This window comes from Catharus ustulatus, chromosome 10 (assembly GCF_009819885.2).
Source record: "Catharus ustulatus isolate bCatUst1 chromosome 10, bCatUst1.pri.v2, whole genome shotgun sequence".
NCBI classification, from domain to species: Eukaryota; Metazoa; Chordata; class Aves; order Passeriformes; family Turdidae; genus Catharus; species Catharus ustulatus.
The window spans coordinates 12578025-12598293 of NC_046230.1; positions in this window are offsets into that span (position 1 = coordinate 12578025).

The window sequence follows — 20269 nt, forward strand, 5'->3', positions numbered from 1 at the left end:
TCTGCTCTTTGGTTTGAGTTCTCTGATTGGTATTGGAAAAAGAAATCATGGATGGATCTAAAATCAATGAAATATGAAAATAGCTTACATTTAAATAAAATTTTGATTGTTATCCCAAATCTGTGGAAGGGCTCACATTGCCTTCAAATAATGTTGAACTGTGGAATGGTTCCTCAGCTGCCTTTGGGTATGGAAATCAAAGAAATCAAAATTTCAACCATCTGCTGAAATCGTTGTTCCAATAGAAAAGTCGAGTGTGCACTTTAAACCATTTTCCACTTAGTACAGAATTGTTTCATACAGAGTGGAATCTTTTAAATAAGGTGTCAAATATGGCTTTCTATATGCATCAAAGAAATAGCTGTGTAGAAATAGATGTCCATTTCAAGCTGGCACAGAATCATCCTTCTGCTTCAACTTAGAAGCTTTCACAGATTTTCGCCAAATACTTACTTGTCTGATCTCATTTATGTGTTAAAAATCATCACCACATGCGCTGCATTTCTGCTATTTTAACACTTGGTCATTTTTTGTGGCTTTGTAAAGCACATTTAACCTACTTTCAAAAATATATTGTGTGTGATATGATTTGTTTTTTGTGTAAAACACCCTCTGATATACCTTTATGTGTGTTCTGCTGCAAAGCTCACACAGTTTTATGACTTTAGCAATAACTGCCCCTGGAAGGAGCTCATTTGGAGTCTGTTCTCTACCCTTAAAATAAAGACTGTTGTGTTTTGACTGGTCAGAAGTCTGTATCCAATTGCTAAGCTACCTGGACATAGATCAAAGCCACCATACTCAACAGTGTTTTAGCTTATATCAAAATGAGGACTGTGAAACCATAAATATACTATTTTACTGTAATATTAATACATTATAATGGTAATATTACTATTTGGGGACCTTATATTAGGACTTTGAGCCTTAATGGTAACATTATAGTAACAGTGAACCCAATTTTGGTGAGATATCCAGTCCTCATGTTCACTCTGTGTGCTTCCAGATGTCACTCAAAATGGACACAGATACTGCAAGAAAGTAACTATGGGAGCAAGGAGTAAATTCTGGGTTTTAACCTAGAAAATATGTTTACAGAATTGATTATACCATTTAGTGGAGCTACTGGTATTCAGTTTAGATATGTAGATTAACTAAACACAGGTTTAAATATCAGCCAGTAGAGAGGAGCTGGGGTAGAGCAATCCAGATTTCTTATTCTATCAAAACAGGATTCAGACAGAAAAAAAATGTAGCTGTTTGCAAGGATCTAATACATTCTCTTGAATTTATTGTAAACCTTAGCACTAGATATTATAAATCTTTGGCAATAACCATTTCTCGGTTTGGAAGAAATCTGACATAGTTCTAGCTTAATAGTTGAGTTCTTCATTAGTTTAGCCCTTTCAATGTCTTTTTTACAGTTTGGGAAGTTCTGAAATACCAAAGAAAACAACAATAGTCTTTTTTAAAAATGCTGTGATCATTGGAATAAATTACAATAAAATCAGACAAAATCACATTTTTTCATAAAAATGAAAAAATCTGACTCCTTTTTTAAGGGCTGAATCACAGACTAAGTTGTGAAATGCAGCTTCAATAAATTTCTGTCTGAAACCTGAAACAGCTAGTAGGTTTTTACTGAACATCAAACTTGAAATCTGCTCCTGCAAACTTCTATTTCTCACAGTAGCAAATGCTGCCATGGTCATTAGGTATTGATCTAATCATGGTGACCAAACCCACACTTCTCTCCTGCTCCTTCCCACCACCCCTGCTGCACCCAGACCTGCCCTGGCTCCCTTCTGGCATTGCAGACACATTCTTCTCATGCACCACGGATTGCAAAGGGAGGATTGCACTATTTGGAATCACCTTCCCTTACTCCAGCTAATGCTGTAGGCTTTTAGAGGAAGCAATATTTGCTGTACAGCCAGAAAGAAAAAAGACAGTTTAAAAAAACATAAGGCTCTGAAAAATGAAGCAGCTTGAAATAAGGATTTGTATTAATCTGCTGGAAAAATTGCTCCTGGGATTTTCTGCTTGGGATTATTGCAGACAAGCTGAACACAAATGACTATAAAATCCTTGTTTCTTACCTTTTATTTTCTTTTTCACCCTGACTTCTTCCTTCTCATTTTCCAGGTATGATGTTTTATCTTCATAGTAGCTCCTCCATGTTTTCCTTCTGTTTGTTAAGCAAAGCTATCAAAAAAGGCTGTCATGTTTTAATATTGCATTTCCAACTTTTTCCAAATACCTTTTAATACTTCAAAACAATAACAATGCTGTAGTTACTAGTAGGTCCCCACTACCTAATAAAGACCAAGTTGACTCTTAACATCCTCCCTCCTTAGGTCTTGCTTTTCTCTCTAGAGCCAGATGTGCCCACTGAGCAATTTCCGTGGGAGAAAAGAAAAAATTACTGAGGAGATATCAATCACTTAATGGGTTATTCCTGCTGCTATTATTTTATGCTCAAAATGGCTACAAAGACACAGTTATAATACTATCACCAAACTGCAGCAAGATAGGTTGCCTAGAGAATATCATGCCAGAAGACTCGAATTTTCCTTTGTCCTTCAGCACATCTTTATATAGCCCATGAAAATTTAATGGTTACTTTTTGCTTTGAAAATAATTCCTTATTTTAGCCATGAAATTGTCTCTCTTGAGCAGGATTTGCTTTCAGAGCATCACACTGTTGTATTTGGCCAAAGCACACCAAGCCTGCACATGTGCACTGCTCCCTCAGGCACCTGAACCCGGGCCAGGCAGGGATTCCCAGGAGGAAAACCAGCACTGCAGCTCCCTGGTGGCATCCCCACTGTCACACACACAACACACACTCTGCCATGTGGCTAAACAAGCATCCAGGCAGGTACCACTGCCAGGCTTCCCTGGGTTTCCTTGGGGTAGGAGCATCTCTGTCATTAACCACTCATGGACTGCCTGAGCCACTCCTTCCCAGGGCAGGCTGGTGCCTCCTTCACACATTTTTGTTGTATCTTCCCGTTCTTGGCCACTCCTGCTCCAGTTAGATGCAATATTTTTGCTGAGGAAACCTTCCAAAAAGATGGAAGGTGTTTGCTGCTCAGAGACAGGAATGCCCTTTAGATAGATTTGCTATCCTTATTTTAATCCTTGCCTGTGGTTTTGTATGTTATGTACCACTGCTCATTTTATAATTTCATCTTTCTTTAAGCCTGCAGCTTCTTCTGCTGATCTGCCAACTCATTAATCTCTGTGATCCACACTTTGTTCTTAAGGATCTGCTTTCCTCAGATCAGAAACTGCTGCAGGTATTGGACCTATGTACTCCTGCAGAAATCACCACGCTGCAGTTTCTGTTGTTTCTGCTCTCTATCTTTGCCCCAGGCATCAATGTCACAGTGTCACCTGAAGATAGTTACTTTCTTGCTTCACAACAAAATTTTTATCCGGGTTGATTTACAATCTGCTCCCAGACCACTCTTTTTGAAAGATGGATTACCCATCACCTTGGTACTCTGATCATTAAACTCATGATTAAACCAATCTGTCTTTAAGTCCCTAGATCTCATCAGGTTAAACACATTGCCTTGGCTGTATCTGAGCAGTTTTTTCCCAATGCAGATGCCTGGATCTCACTGGACAGGAGTAACCAACTAAAACTGGCAGTGCTCCATAACCCAAGCAGGCTGTAAATGTTTTCCAGGCTGCTTTGAAACACAAAAATCATGGATAAGGTTTCAAAAATTATCATCATCTCTGTGCCTGGATTTCTAAAGGATGGGCCATGACTGAGTGCATGCCAAGCTAAACCTGAAGAAATCCACTGCTCTGTACAGCATTTTCTCTCCACTCTCCCTGAAATGCTGGGCAGGGATTAGTGAAGCATAGCTGTTATATAAAAAGTCCCCACGTTATGTATAATTAGTGAATGCATGAGCAGGCAATAGGCTGGTTAATATTTCTGCTTGATACCTGGGTTGTCATAGTGATTAACCTTTCATAAGTGTCAGAGCAGCAACACCACATGATAATGCCAAAACAGAATAGGGCTAGGAGGGAACAAAGATGTTTATGTAAAAGCTGATGCACTGGCTCCTGAGACCAGCACATTTTATGGTGCAGAAAAAAACACATGTGTAAGTACAGGTCAGCAGAGTGGAGGCAAACATCTAAGTGAGAAGGAAAATAACTTGGCAGACCAGACTTTGGATAACAAACATTGGCTATGAATCCTGCAGTAAAATGGTAGCAGACTCATGTATAAGTGAAAAAGCTGTCAGTGAAATGGATTGTCTTGGATGCTCTTTACCAATGTGATATTAAGTAAAAGAGCAGGAGAGTCCTTATGACTCTACTATAAATATGGCAATATTTCTATGTTATATATTTCATGAAAATAAAAAGGCAAAAGCTCTCTGTGGTGCCAATAAAGATAATATCCATCAGTTTGTAGTTTGCTGAACTGGGATTCAGCTCCACTGAAATTGCTGAAATTACACAGGCCCACAGAAAGTGAATTCAGCATTGGGACTGAAGTCCAATCAAGGAATTAAGACTGAAGTAATATTGAGAGGCTTCAGATGAGGTGAGTGTCCCATTACCTCAGGTATAGTGTGAGAAATGTCGTGGTGTTATGGCATGGGCCATGGCATGAGAAGGGAAAAGTCTTTCTAAGGACAGAAGCAATTCACAGATCTCTTTCTCTGTCTTGACAAGAATTTTTCCTTCCATCCCCTTTTTTGTCCCATACTTTGGGCAGATGCCTGCAGCTAGATCTGCGTTGTTGACTTTTCTACTGGGCCTTTTTTAGGAGACTTGATTTCTAAAGACTTTCCTCTTGTATTTTAACATCTACCCCAGCAGTTCATCAGAGCTGTAAACCACAAACTTGTTAAGGAGAATATCAGGTGTGTTTGTGCACAGACAGTTCTGTGTGAAATCCCTCCTTCCCTTTCCTGCAGCATTCCTCCCAGGCACAGGGAGAGGAGTGCAAGGCTCCCCGAGTCTGGGTGGTGCTGAAGAGCTTTTCCCTGCTCCTTGTGGTCACCAGTGCCAGAGGGAAGGTCCAGGGCCTGAATGCACACCTTTGTCTCCCAGCTGGAGGACACTGGTAGGGCCATGAGAGGCCATGCAGGGACAGAACTCGTGTCCTCAGACAGCACCTGGGAGATGAAAACAAACACTGCTCAGAGGGAGCTGCGTGGTCAGTAAAGAGGGGCTATTTTGGTGTCTCTGCTTACATCTGTCTCACTGCTCAGTGAAGTCACCAACCTCAAACCTTGCCTCTCTCCCCAGGCTCTTGCAGGTATAAAAGTGAATAAAACCTTTGCAGATGGAAGGATTTTGGTGTGAGTCATTTGGCACCCAAATTCAGAGTCCATTTCTCAGGCATAAAATATTTTTTATGATTTATGTTTGAAAATAATAAGTATTTCCTATACTGAGTGTTTATCACAAGAGAAAATTTATGGCCTTTTGGTGTTTATATGCATAAATCTAGATGAGGTAATTTTTTGTAGGAAAATTAATGACATTCTTAGAAATTTTTTTTATATGTGTACCCAAACAAAATCGATGCAGCATCAGTTTATACAAACCTATTTTGCACCTCTCGGTTTCTGAGTGTGATATCAGCAATTATTTTCACCTTTCACAAAATCCTTTAGAAAACACTTGCAAGAATAATTAGGAATTAGACAACTGAGAGGATTGTTTTCAAGAGCTTCAAATTTGTATTTAGAAAGCTCTGCTGTTTAAAATTTGTCTTCATTCCAATGTGTAAAAGTTTTAAATGCCCTTAATCATTAACAAGATTAAAATACTAAGGTTGCTTATATTTCTTCCATTTATAATTAATTTTCATGAAATGGTCTCCACCAATTAGATATAAAAAAGCTTTTAGTTCCCAGGTCTCCTTTGTAGAGCTACCTGCTTCTGATAAAATTCTATTGATTTTCATTTTCAAAACAAAAATATGTTCTGCTGCTTCTGTACAAAAAGTGCAGATTTTTGACAAATGTATGGAGAATGATAGTACTACTGCTTTTATAAGTCTTGTTTAAATTAGATTTCAGAGAAAGGCTGAAAAATAATCAGGTTTCAATGGACAAAGACCTAATTAATAGAGCAAAGTTTGTCAAAATAAAAATGCAGTTTGAATTTTCAAATTCAATTTAAAACGCATTCCAAAAGAATTAGTTAAGTAAATAGAAAAAAAGTAGACAGAAAAAAGAAACTAAACAGAACTGTTAAGCAGTAGGATGGTAAAAAAATTAAAGAACTCTAAGCCTAAAAATTTAATGTAATATATGCCAACAGTTTTTTGTAAAGATGATAAAGTAGAATATTGGGATGAAACTATGGTTAGCTAATGAACTGTGACTACAGAAATTAAAATTACCATATTCAACATTCATCCAAGGCTGAAATTTATGTGTTCACACAAGGAATATCCATCCAGAATGCTGAAAGAAAAGGAATAAGGTCAGACCTGAGAGGACTCATGACTGAGGACAAACAAAAGTAGAACTTCTGTTCACTGGAAAAAATGTAGTCTCAAAAACTGGCTGATAAGTGATGACCATCAACACAAGTTAAACCAGAAAATATATGAATGCTATAAAAAAGAAAAATACTGATAAATTAAAAAAGAGACTAAAATATAGAATGTGATTAATAGTGAACAGTTGCATCAAAGTAATTGAACTGATTCTTGAATGAAAAGATTTTTTTGTTGCTGTGTTTTATTTTTCAAAGATATAGAGAAATCTGCATTCTGCAGGATTCCTCCAGGCTGCTGAGAATGCTGTGGAAGCAGGAGCAGCCCAGCCAAGCAGCTGAAGCTCTTGAGCTCCTCTGTTCTCACATCCTCCCAGCCCTGCTTCCCCTCTGGGAGATTTGCAGATCTCTGAAGGCTGAACCCTCATTAAAATTAGAAGACAGAATTTAAAATGGGACCACTGAGCCATACAAACCTAAGAGGACAATGATACCATTTACCTATCAATGGATGTATCAGTTCCAGGTATTTATAGATGAAATTGAGTGTGCCAGTTTGGGCATATGTGAGTAACTTTAGCTTCCTTGACTTTTTTATTTTAATGCAATATGTGGTAGATACAGCAACTTATTTTTAAAACCCACAAAACACAAGCTTCATTTCCTCCTACTTATGGAAAGATCTCAGTTTATACACTTCCATGGAAATAGAGTGCTCAGCTTCCTGCTAAACTGTTAGCATGTTTCTGCCAATTTCTCCAAATGTTTTCCTTTACCCTTGCTGATTGTGAAAATACTCCAAATCTTGTGGCAAAACACACTGGGAAAGAACAGAGGCTATAAGTAGGTAATATTAATTTTTCCTACTGTAAACTGATATTCACAGACCTTTTCCTAGAGGTGTGAAAGATGGGAAATCAGACTACACTAAGGGAAGGTCTGGGCCTCCCCAGTAGAAGCCATTTCTTTCCCAACTTTAAACATTTCTTTGCCACCATTAAACAATTTTCCATGGACCACAAGCCCTTCATTCCTGAGAAACCTCTGTCAACTCCCTTGCAAACTGCAACTGCAGCCCAGCCAAAATCACTGACTGCTCCCTCAGAACCAGGGTAAGAGCACACTGTATGAATTTCTGTCCTTCACATACAGCTCACATTTGATGGACTCTGCTAGGACCCTGCATCACAGATTTTCTCCTACTGACAGTGCAGCTGTGCTCGAGTCACATTTCTATGCAAAATTTTTCTAGTAGTCAAAAAAATGATTCCATTTGCACTGAAACATTTCTTCAGAGCCATGACCTTGTTGGAATCACCATCCCACATAAAGGATCTGCTCTGATCTAGCAGAGATGAAAACCAAATACAGAAATACTCATGGTCACAGGAGAGTGATGATAACTCCAGCTTATGCTATTTCCACTGCCTGTCCTTGCTATAATAAATGCTCACAACTGGAGAAACAGAAACAAAGACAAAAAACTATAGCTCTGCTACCCATAAGGAGTAGGGGGAAAAAATCCCTACGATCAATAAAAATCTTTGAAGGTAAGTTTGGAATAATCTCCATTTTCTTCACCCCTGAAATGGTAACTTCACTTTTAGTAGTTGCTTCATCCTCTCCTTGTTTACCAGATGCAGACAGTGAGCTACAGCAAAATAAAAACAGAGCTGTCTTTCCCCTTCCAGCCTGTACTCCTGCATGCTTCTTCATATGGTTTTATTTTTAAACATTTTCCCATAAAGATGTAACTTACTTTAGGGCTTACTTCAAGGAAGCTCCCAACAAGTTCCCATATGCGACTGCTTAACCCAGAACAGCTGAGTTTGTAAATCAGCACCAGACCCGGCAGCACTCTCTGCCTGCTCAGGCTGCTGGGGTTTGCTTTTGTGGGGCAGTCTGCTCACTGATGAGGAGCTGGCAAGAGGCACAGTGCCCCCAGCCCTCATTCCATGGGCTTCTTTGGGCTGCTCAAACCTCACCCCAGGGCTGAGCGCCCAGGCTGGAGCAGCAGCTCTGCTGCATGAGCACGGCTCTGTCTCCTGCTGACCTGGGGTCTTCCTTTGAGAGACAGCTTTCCTCCCTGTCACTGTCTGTCTAATTGTGACATAAAATTGAAATGGCATTCGGTGGTTTACTTGTCAGTGTTCGCACCCAAGAGGCTCAGCCCCAGCCAGGAGCTCGGGACCTCTCCCCATGTCAGTGTGTCCCTGCACTGACAGCCTCCAAGCACTGCTGCCCTTCTCAGCCTGCTCTGCAGAGCTGCCAGTTCTGAACTTACTTTACAGACTGCACTGACATCTTCCCGAGTAAGGGAAATTACCTGAGCCCAGCAGCAGAGCCAGCCCGTGCCACACTCTGCTCCAGGCGAGGCAGCCTTGGGGCTGCACAGCAGGGAAAGCCACAGATGCATTCATGTCGCTCTAGTCAAAAGTCATTACTCAGCTCTCTCTGGTGTGGGGGAGCCTGGAAGTGAACAACAGCCATTAGTGCTTCCTAACCTGCTCATTCCCCTCAGCTGTCATGTCCAGGCTTGCTCTTTCTAGCTCAGACAAGCTGGCAAAAGAGATGCTTATGAAGTGAACTCGAGTGCCAAGTGGTCCCTCCAGGCTGCAGATTATTTTGCTTGGAGCCTCGTCTGCTCTGGCTAAAGAGTAAAACCACGACAAATTTGATCAATCTTTCCTCAGCTCACAGGTGGGCAACTTACACTGCTATAGAAACTCTGGAATCTGAGGCTGTGGTTCCTTGAGAAGTTCCAAGAGAAGAGGAAGAGAAGAGGAAGAGCTATCTGAGGAGCACTCAAGCTGAGACAGCAGTGCTTCGAGGAAGACTGTGGGCTCCTCATCCCCTGGCACAGCTGGATGGAGAGCTTGAGGCCAGCTCTGCCCTGCTCAGGGTGTGTGCAGGAGGCTGTGCAAGCACAGTGGGAGCAGTGGGTTGGTCAGGGCAGCCCCTGCTGGATTTTGGACCCTTCCTCTGTTGGGCAGCCTCTGCAGCTGGTACAGGATTGTCGGCAGGAGTGGCCTTCTACAGCCAGATTTTTTTCTTTCAAGTCAGCGAGTGTTGGATTGCACCCAAAGCTGCAGAGGTATTTGGAAAAAGACTTAGGATCATAACTGCAGATTTTCATTAGCAAAGATTAAAAGCTGCTTTGAGTTAGCCTAAATAGGGGTTTTACTTACTAACATAGCATTATACATTTCCAAGTCCCTGTAAGTACAGCTGGACGTGCAGTGTCAGCAGGCTGCAGTTGGTGTCTGGAGACCACCCGTGTTTCTGTGCCAGGTTGTGAGCCAGGCTGCACAGGTGGTGTTGGAAATGTCCTGCTGCTGGCTGCCTCTGCAGAGCAGGATGTATGTAAGGAGCTATATGAGCTGTGCTTTTCTAAATTAGTAATGACTTATTAATCTGGACAGGGGTGTTGTGGCCGTGGACATCTAACAAGAAGTGAGGGAGCTATTTCTGCTCTTCTGTGTTGGTGCAGGAATACGTTTGACAAGGCAGGTAGCAGGCAGCTTGCTGAGACATCCATCAGAGAGGCTGAAGCTCAGAGCCACAGTGGGCTGTTTGTTCCTGACAGCACCCTCAGCCATCCTGACCCCTCAGGGAGTTTGGTCTCGCTGGCTCAGGGGGCTCAGTGCTGCCTTGCTCTAACCATGCTCTGGCTGTGCTGTCACTTCCAGCTAAGCTTTTACTCATGTAACTACAACAGTGCACTGAAAAAGGGGCGAAACTCAAACTTTGTGCAGTGCCTAATTTGACAAAGCTCACAGCTCTGCTACAGCTCTGGTTTATCACAATAAAGTCACTGGTTTAGTGCACACAGAGGTGTTCTGTTCCTTTTCCCTCTCCTGTGCTTCTGATCTATTGTGGTTCCACGATGCCTGCCCTGGTAACTGCTCTCACACCCTTCCAGCAGACACCTCTCATGGCAGATTGCCATTTGGAAGGTAAGCACTTTATTCCTGTTTTGAGATTTGCCATTCAGCATCTCTGTGGAGCAAACTCACATTACCAAAGGAGAAAGCTGGGCACAGAGTTCCTCCAGTCCAGTGCAGAAGCCAGGCTGCAGGCGAGCAGGAGCCCTGAGGGCTGCAGCAGCACTGCCCTGCCTCTCCCTGAGGAGTGGGACAGCAGCTCAGCTCCATGGGCTTAGCCTCAGACAATTTTCCCTACTCGTACAGTTCATTACTGAGCATAAGCTGTGACTGCCTTGCTTTCACTGGTTTTGATGTTTATTTGATGTTTGATGTTTATTTGATGTTTGATGTTTATTTGATGAGACTACTTGCTAACAAAGCTGCATGGAGGGTTAGGAAGCACTTCAAGGTAGCATTAGAAAACTGCCTGGTAGTATTCTCCAGTTTGAATTACACACTTCTGTCTGAGTGCCCCACACTTCATGTCTGCTGCTTTAACAAAATAAAAGCACAAGTGGAACAGCTCCATCAGCTGCACTCCTAGCATAAGGCAGGCCCCAAAGTTCTGTAAGCAGCCATTGCATCCTGAGCCTTTCTGAAATTACCCGTCAAAAATTTAGTGAAGCATTCAGCTATTTTTTTGTTTGGTCCATTCTGCCCAGTTACTGATACAGAAAATAACGTACATCTTAAAGAAATAAGTAGAAGGGGCACTTTAAAAAGTGATGATGATCATATTCTTCTCAGCTGTGTAAATTTTCACTAAAAATGAAATCCAGTGGTGTTTCCCATACTTAATTCCAGAACTTAAGCACTGTACATCATCTAGACTATTTATGAATTGTTCACAGACAAACAGGCTAGCCTTTTGATTACTTAAAAAGTGCTGTGATTTTTAAAAATTGTTGGGTTTTTTTAATATGTTTGTTCCCCAAAACTAATCTGCGTTGCTAAATTATATTTCTGGTTTAATCAAGTTTCATTAGAACCTGTTCTGCCTAAAATTTAGTCTCTAACTAATAACTTCTACATTTCTTCCAGGATGGGCAAAATTAGTTTAAGACTTTTACCCATTTGGAGTGCTGTACCTCTGAGGGTCAGCTACACCCTGGAAGCTGAAGTTGTTGTAATGATGAGTTTCAAAAAATGCCCCTGCAGGATTAAACCATGCAGAAATACTCACAGCACTGAATGCAGGGAACTCTACAAGATTTTGCAGATTTTTCTCTTGCCACGAGATCCTGAATTCCCAGAAAGCTGGCTGTAAATGGAGGTCAAACAGGACTTCTGACAGACTCTGTGGAAAACAGCACAGTAATAGTAATTTAAATAATTACTTTAAAATAAGTGTGCATGACAAATATCTTTTTAGATGAGTTGTGCTGATAGAGGCTTCAGACTGAGCTGTTAAACAGATTAGTTCTAGATGGGGCCCAGAGCTGCCAGGGCAAACTGCATCCAGCCACAGTCACTAGGTCTCAGTGGAAATGTTTATCCATAACCACATCCCTCAAGCAGGCAGAAAAGCACAAAAATTTGCATTTTTACTATTCAACTGCTTAATTATTTATCTTCCATTTTCAATTTCTAGTGTAAATTAAGCTGTGCAGCAGATCCCCAGATTCATGGATCTGTTTAAATAAACAATGTGATATGTTTAAATAAACAATGTGATACACACCAGGCCACAGGGACCATCAGACACTGATTTCTTTTGTTTCCATTTGTGGAGCAGGCAAATTATATCCTGCACAGTCAGAACAGACCCATCCATGTGATTTCATCAAAGATCTCCATTTGTGGTGGTAAGTGCCACCACACCACTTGATGGTCTGTTTTTCCTAAATGGAACCATTTCTGGCTCTCAGAGGGTGAAGGAGATGACATTTCCCTACGAGGAGCTGCACATGTACATTTGTGGTTCTGCCACTGGCACAGCACCAGGAAATGCCAAACTCACAGGGCTCAGAACTGTATATATGTTAACTACAAACTTGTTTCTCCTTTGGAGGACTTGAAAAGGAGCATGATGGAAACTTTTTGCCCGTTTGCGATAAGATTTACAGGTTAGGAAGGTTAAATTTATAGGTGCCATTTCCTCTCACACAAGAGCAAGATTGTTTCCATGAGAAAAGAGGCACTATTCCCTGGTCTAAATACACATTAAGTAAAAAGATTTCTTGTGGCCAGAGTTTAAAATTGCACAAGAATTGATTGAACAAACATTCAGCCCCTGAGCCTGGGACACACAAGGTCCTGGGAGGCACCACAAGAGAACAGATGCAACCTCCTGTTCACAAGTATTAATTTTCCTTATATAGTGCAATTTACATGCCAGGGAACTTTATTTTTCTTTATAAGGTTTTCCTGCCAGAAGTTGATATTCCATACAAATATTTTCTCAATTATTATTACAAAATAAAGGATTTTTCTTCTACAGCCAGATTATTTTGTTCCCTGAGTACTATTTTTGACTATTGGCAGTCCAACTGGCTGCCATTTATCAGAAAGATAATTTGGTCAATCCCATAGCAGGCAGATCCATGGCTCTCCTCCAGACAGTATTGAAAATGCTTATGTTTATATGTTTAGAATCAAGGAGGTTATAAACCCACATTGTGTGATCAAACTGAAGAAACAGATATATTCAAAAATAACTAGTAATTTTCTTACAGCCTTGAGACAATTTCAAAAATGGCAGGTCCCTCTGGCATCTGATTTATGTGCCAGAGCAACATAAACTCAAACAATACTGTAGTGCAACCCCATATATTTTCTAAATTTTGTAATATTAAGAGGTAACCACATAGAGTGACTGAAAAAAAAAGAAATATTTGAGAGAAAATGAAAACTTCTGTGCCCTAGAGTTATAAAAAAAATTGAATTTCTCTGTATTTAGATTCTAGGAGAGTTTTCGGACCATAGGCTTCACCCAGTTGGAAAGTTTTGGTACTCTAAGAGGACTAGAAAATGTGATTTTTTGTTGAAGATGACACATTTTGGAAATATAACTTACTTCCCCATCAGGATCCTCAGGAATATTTTCCTTTGTCTCAGAGGTGGATGTATGCATGCCTGAGTGCTTGGCCTGGCAGAAGATGTAGGAAGGAGCTGCTCACACTTGGACAGAGCTGTTGGTAACTTGTGTGCCTGCATTTCTCATGGAGGAGCAGCTTCTCTGCATGCCTGTGATAGAGGTGCTAATTTACACGTGGAAGTGTTAATTAATGGCAATTCATAAGGTCAGCTCTGTACAACTGAAACTCTTTCCCTGTGGAGAGGAGCAGAGAGCAGCACTGATGTCAAAGAGCACACGAGAGCCATTGCAGATAAAACAAACAGGCACATCCATTCCCTACATTAAAAAAAAATTAGCCTCCAAATAGCTCATATAATTTCTCACAGATTAAAAGCCAGACAGAGCCTTTGCTGCAGAACAGGCATGCCCATTTACCTAATAAAGATTTCACAGATTTATAGGAAAAAGTTGTAAATTGGTTAAAAAATGGAAAAGAAATGCAAGAGACCCACAGCATTTCTTTCTGTGAAAGAATATGTGAAGCAACTTATAACTCCTGCAGTCATGCCTAAGCATCCTTTCTGAGGGAAGTACTTGCAGGACGGCAGAGTGAAGATCATGAAGATCAAGATGTTCCTTAAGGGCTCCCTGGGCTCTGGGTCAGTAGGAATTTGTCTTCAGATCTGTCTCAAATGGCTTATCTCAGTCAGAAATTAAACCCAGGGAGGATGCTGAGGCTGGTTCAGAATGTAATAAAAATTATGGAAGAAAGATATATTCCCTGGTTTCCTCTCCTGAGTGAAAAGGTGCTAAATCAGCTGAAAGAGCAAGCAGAGACCTGGCTTTGTTGAATTATATGACAGAGAAAGAGAAAATCCTTTTTGTAAGCCATTTTTGTACATGGTGAGTCAGGGAATTTATATTTCATTATATGCTCAGCAAGAAGTGTAAAATACAAATCCTTCAAGCAGATGTGAACAGACACTTGGGATCCATCTAATGTCAACTGCAAAAATAATTGATAGAGTATGAATTAAGGTTTCATTGTCAGATCTATGAAGGCTGGATGATTTTAGGCATGCAAATAACATGTCTGTCCAATCTGCCACTTATTTTTGTCATCCACAAACATGGGCAGAAGAAGCAGAGATGCTGCCAGCTGAGGTGAAGGTGGTGGTTGAGGGAACTCTGGGGTTAGGCTGTAGTTGTTATCAGTCACTTGGAGAGGGACATCAGTTACAGCTGAGGTCCTGTGTCTGGAAAGTTGCTTCTCTGGATTTTGTCTGTGAGGAAGGGACCAAGCATCCCTCCCCATGTGGAGCAGCTGCAAGAGTGCTCATATGAGCCCTGAAGTCCATATGAGACTGTGCCTGTCTGTATGTTTACCAGAAACTCACAGTTTTTGTACTCAGGTTTGGCTTACACAACTCCTTCCAAACAAATGGAGTTGCAGCTTCTTTACCCATCTGTCATGGTGTGTGCTAGCTGTGCTGCTATAGATCCTTGTATTGAATTAAGCCCTAAAGCTATTAGAGTTTCACAGGTACTAAATTCTCCAACATAATTTTTAGAAATATAAAATAAGGCAGTAAAGTTGTTAACTTAGAACTCAGTTGATATATTGTCAGCTTGAGGTCTTTCTAAGAAAACACATGGCAGAAAAGCAAAACAAAACTAAACAGTAACATAAATTCTGAGTTTATAAAATGTTCAGTGCAATTTGCAGCATTATAGTAGTCACAGTTCTGTCTTATACTGACAGGAAGCATTTAAACATACTTATGTAAAAAAAAAAAAAATATATATATATATATATATGCACAATCCACCCTGCCAGACAAAGCTCTGTGCTACATAAAGACAGATGGGAAAGAGCTTTGTGTTCTGTGCTTGATTGCTGCATTGTGTCAGACTAAGACTGGCCATAGTCATAAAGCTGGTTCATGCAACTATTCATATTTACCTGGAAGTCCTCAAGACAACCATTGAAACAGTAGTTGTTTTCTTACCCAAGAAAACAAACACAGAGGGTTTGAAAGTATCCGAGTTCTTCTGGAAGATGCTGTCAGAAGCAAAGATTGCTTAATGCTGCCTTTTCAATCTCACAGGCAGATGGGTGGAGTATAGCAGGCACCAGACAGAAAATAAGGCCCTTGGAGCTGGGAGCCAGACCAACATAACACAGCAAAAGCTGGAGGCTAAACCTGTGAATCCTTCCAGAAATAAAGTGGTAGGGATTTAAACTTTGGAGAAATATTACCCTGTAGTAAAAAAATGTGAATCTTCATCAAGAAGTTAATCTGAAACAGGACTATTTTTTTTAAAAGGACTTCAAAATTAAATGCTTCTGTCATCCAGTAACTCTGGAGTTTGCAGAGAAGTGGAGACCATCTGTTCAAGAGAGCAGTAACACAGTCTGTGCAGCTAATCAGCATGATAGCAGTAGGAAATGATTTCAGAGGGGCCTATCACATCTGGTTTTAAAACTAGTAAGTAGACTTTTTTCAGTTTTATTAAGTTTTCTGCATCTCTCACAAAACCTTTTTTCTGACAGGATTTATACTTTAATTCTTACGAGCTTTTCTGAGGAATACACATGAGAAATAAATACATAAACAGTAGGGTGCATGGGTATTCCTGCAGGCTGTTACTACTTCAGTGAATAGCAGTCAGGGTTATCCCAGCAAAGATAAAATCATTATTGTCATAAAAGTCTAATATAAAAACTTTTTTACATCAAAACTTTTGATTAATTCTTAAAAAAAAAAAGAAAAAGAAAAGAAAAAGCAGTGCTTCATTACTGAACTCACTCCCTCATTTTTGGTTTTACTAGCCTACTATTATCTGGTGTATTTTCTTACTGTTTTTAAGCATTTTGTTGAATTCTGAATATGGAAATCTGGAATGCCTTACTGAGTACCTTTTTGATAAATTTATTTTTGCTAAGAATTGAGAAAATGTACATTAAAAAGTGCTACACTTTTCAGAAATCTATTTGCAGCCTCCCTGATGGTAGGAATACCTGACACAAAATATCTAAATGAACACATCTTAAAGCATTTAGGGGAAAAAAAAGAGTTATCAGGTATTTCTGAGGATGGTGGGAGCTGCAGGGAGTTTTTTGCAGCAGTGTTACACAGGTCAATATAAATATCCTGGATATTGTGCCAAAACACTTCTAATGCTTCAGTGGCTCTCACTAACATTTCCTGTTGCATTCATACTCTAAAGTCTACCTGACACCTTCCTTGGAAGGACAGCTGTGTGTCCCCTGCTTGCTTTCAGGGCACAAACAGCTCACAGATTTCTGAGGATGTGGAGCAATGAATAGAAATTAATGACAAACTGACCTCTGACTGTTCCTGTCGGTCCCGCACCAGTGAAGGAGGATTCCAAAGAAAAGGCAGACGAACCCTGCAGAGGGAACAGGAGCATTCCTGAGAGGAAAAAGGCCTCTGACATTGCCCAGAGGATCAGCTGGTCTCTGTCTTGGACCCCCAGCAAGGTCCAAGCAGCTCTGGATGAGTGACCCTGGTCCAAGTGGGTCCTTACCTCACCCTGCTCTCAGTAAAATCAGGATTTGTTGGCCTGGGGTAGGAAAGGCTGTGGATGGCAGCATGCATTAGGTACCTTTAGTGTAAAGCTACTTCAGTGTTTAAATCTGCTTATTTACATTCTGTCTGATTCTATAAGTCCTTTGGAGCATAAGTACAAATAAATTCAAACTGCCTGATAACTCTAAGAACCCAAGATCTGGACATTCTGCAGTTGGAGACTAAATACGCATTAATCCCTGACTAAAAGACATCAAAATCGGCTTTGGAGGGTACAAAATTGATTTCATTACTTCTTGGAAGTATGAATTTGGGAAAAAATATTTGAGAGATAAATTGAGAGGAAAAAGTCCTTTTGATTTCACACAATGAGTAGTAGGAATACTTTTCCTACCACTGCATGTCAGCAATTTGGAAAGTCAGTATGACTGAATGGAAACAGCAATGTGCTCTACATCTTTGTTCCAGCAGAAATATTAACTCTGAACTCCATGTGCATCTAGATGTGTAATTTTGATGGTTTATGGGATTTTCACCTAATTTAATTGTCATTATGCCTCCAAATGGTTAAATCAACTGAGAGAGTTCAAGAACACATAATATCTAATTTTCCATATGCAGCAAGAATGGAAAAGAAGGAATAGTTACCTAGAATAAATAAATAAGAAAGAAATGGAAATATTTGAATTATTTCAGTATTGAAAATATTGTTTATATGGCTTGGTGCTGCATTATTATTATATGTAGGATTTCCCATTTCCCACTGTTGATGAATTACTCTTGGTATTGTTTCTGGCAGCATGGAGGAGTTAATAGTGCTCAAAGCTTGGAGCTGTACCACAGTCTAATAGAAAAGGGGAACTGTGTGCTAGGGAAGAAACTCACAGCCTCCCATCCACACCCCTGTGCTCATGCCAACAATTCCCCAGACAGCTGGAATTTCCTTTCCTTATGGAAGCTAGCCCAGGGCTCATCCCTCGAGCCTCAGGACCCCAGCATATTACCCTGCCATGTGCTGAGCTCTGACTCTCACACAGAGCCCAGCAGCACTCAAGATATCCTGATGAGTTTTCTCCCTAATAATGTGCCCACCCTTGCTGCCACATCTTAGCAAGCTCTGTCATAACAACGAGCCTCAGCTCAGGGGTATTCAGAGTGGATATTGAACTGGTTCAGGAAACCTAAAGATCCATTTTATGGGATAGGGCTTATTCTAGTGCCTTACACTCCTGCCCAGAGAAGACTAAACACTGCCATTGATGGATTTAGAAGCAGAGATGCATTTACATATTATTATTGTCTCAGAGTTAAAATTCTGGTCAGTTCTAATGATAACAGGGAGCAGAACCTGTGAGAAGGTGAGCTGGGCCCTGAGAAGTGAGGAGCACAATAACAATGGCCTATCAAACAGGAGAGTTTGTATTTTTCCAGAAAACAAATCTGACTTGTTTATTATCCTCATCTGTTTGCAGATGCCATGTGCTGTCAATGTATTGACTGCAGTGGTTCCAAGATATGGATTGGCTCTGTGGGGAAGAAGTTTTCCTGAACGTGAACTCAACCTGAAAGCAAGGGTGGCAGAAAGGATCAATGCATATTTGCAATTTATAAGCAGTTTCCAATCAACTTAGTTTAGGTGGTCCCTGGACAATGCAGATGAATACTTAGAGCCATCCCATTAAGACTGGGCTAATTAAACTGATTTTGAGGCATGATACTGGGTGTTAATAATAGACTATTGATGTGCAAGAAAGCAAAAGAGACTATTTGAATTTAATTTTTACTCCAGACCTGATCTTTGCAAGTCTCTGCTAAGCAGGCATCTCCTCAGGTTCCCCTCTCCTCCTCTTATCATAACAAAAAATCCCAGCTGTGAACAGTTTGAGGACTGAGCTGCTTCTCACTACTGGTCAACCTGGTTACAAACAGGGCTTTAAAAAATATTTATGCAAACAACACAAAGCTTGCACAGGAAAACAGATCACTTAAAATATAAAGTGGAATGGCAGCAAAACACCAGTGCAAGGCCCCTAGGTTATCTACTCAGTCACCAGGAATTAAAAGTTAATTTGGCAAGCTATTATTGTTAGTCCCCTAAGTGCACTGAAGGTATGTAGCTATGCCTGCAGGCCAGTGGACAGAACAGAGGGTTTAATTCCAGTTTCTCTCCACCTGCTTTACTGAAGTGGTCTAGCAGTTCCTGCAACACTAGCATGAGCTCCAACAATAACGATGTGGTTTAGTAAGTATAATGGCAACATCTGTAAGATATTAAGGGCCAAAACTCAGGTTTTCTTGCATATTTCTAGAGGTCTTTAAAAAAAACAAAAAGAAAACAGAAAAGAAATTACTTTGTGAAATACTTTTTTCAGTTGAGCAGTTAAAGGACAAGTTGCAGCCAGGCATTTCCCAGAATCATAGAATCATTTACATTGGAAAAGACCTCTAAGACCACAGAGTCCAACCTTTAACCTAGCACTGCCACATCCAGCACTAAAACCATGTCTATAGCACCACGTCTCCATTGCTTTTGAACCCTTCTAAGGACAGTGCTTCCACCATTGCCCTGGGCAGCAAAGCCTGACCACCCTTCCAGTGAAGAAATTTGTCCTAGTATCCAATCTAAACCTCCTTTGGCACAATGTGAGGGCTTTCCCTCTTGTCCTGTCCCTTGTTACCTTGGAGAAGATCAGCCCTCACCTGGCTACAACCTCCTTTCAGATTTCTACCACATTTGCAAAAAAGAATTTCATTTTCATGTAGATGGCATTGAATGTCTAGGAAGCCATGGCAGAATTAAAGGAATGGAGCTGGTGGAGTCACCAGCAGTGCCCTCAGTGCCCTGTGCTTCCAGTCCCGTGCTTCCAGGAGGGCATGGATGGAATAAGCTGCCATGGTCATCCCTGAAGGCAAACTGCCACTCTCTCCTACTGCACTGATGTTCCAAATTAACATTACACACTGGCAATAGAGTTAAATATTTTAGATCTCCACCTAACTCCTTCGAGGCACAGAGGGAGGGGACAATTTGGCTCTAGTAGCAGAATGCAGCCCTCCTGCCTTTCAGGGTGGAAGGACCAGGGAAATGCTGATCAACAAGTTTTGCATGTTGTTATTTTTGTCTCAGAGTACTTTCCAACCTGTTGGGTTTTTTTTTTTCCTTTTCCACACTGAAAACCAGGCCACTCCTCAGGAAGAAATAATGTTTCTATTTGAGACAGAAAACACTTCAGGGAATTATGTGGTTTTCTAGACGTACACAAACCAGAGCGTCTTCT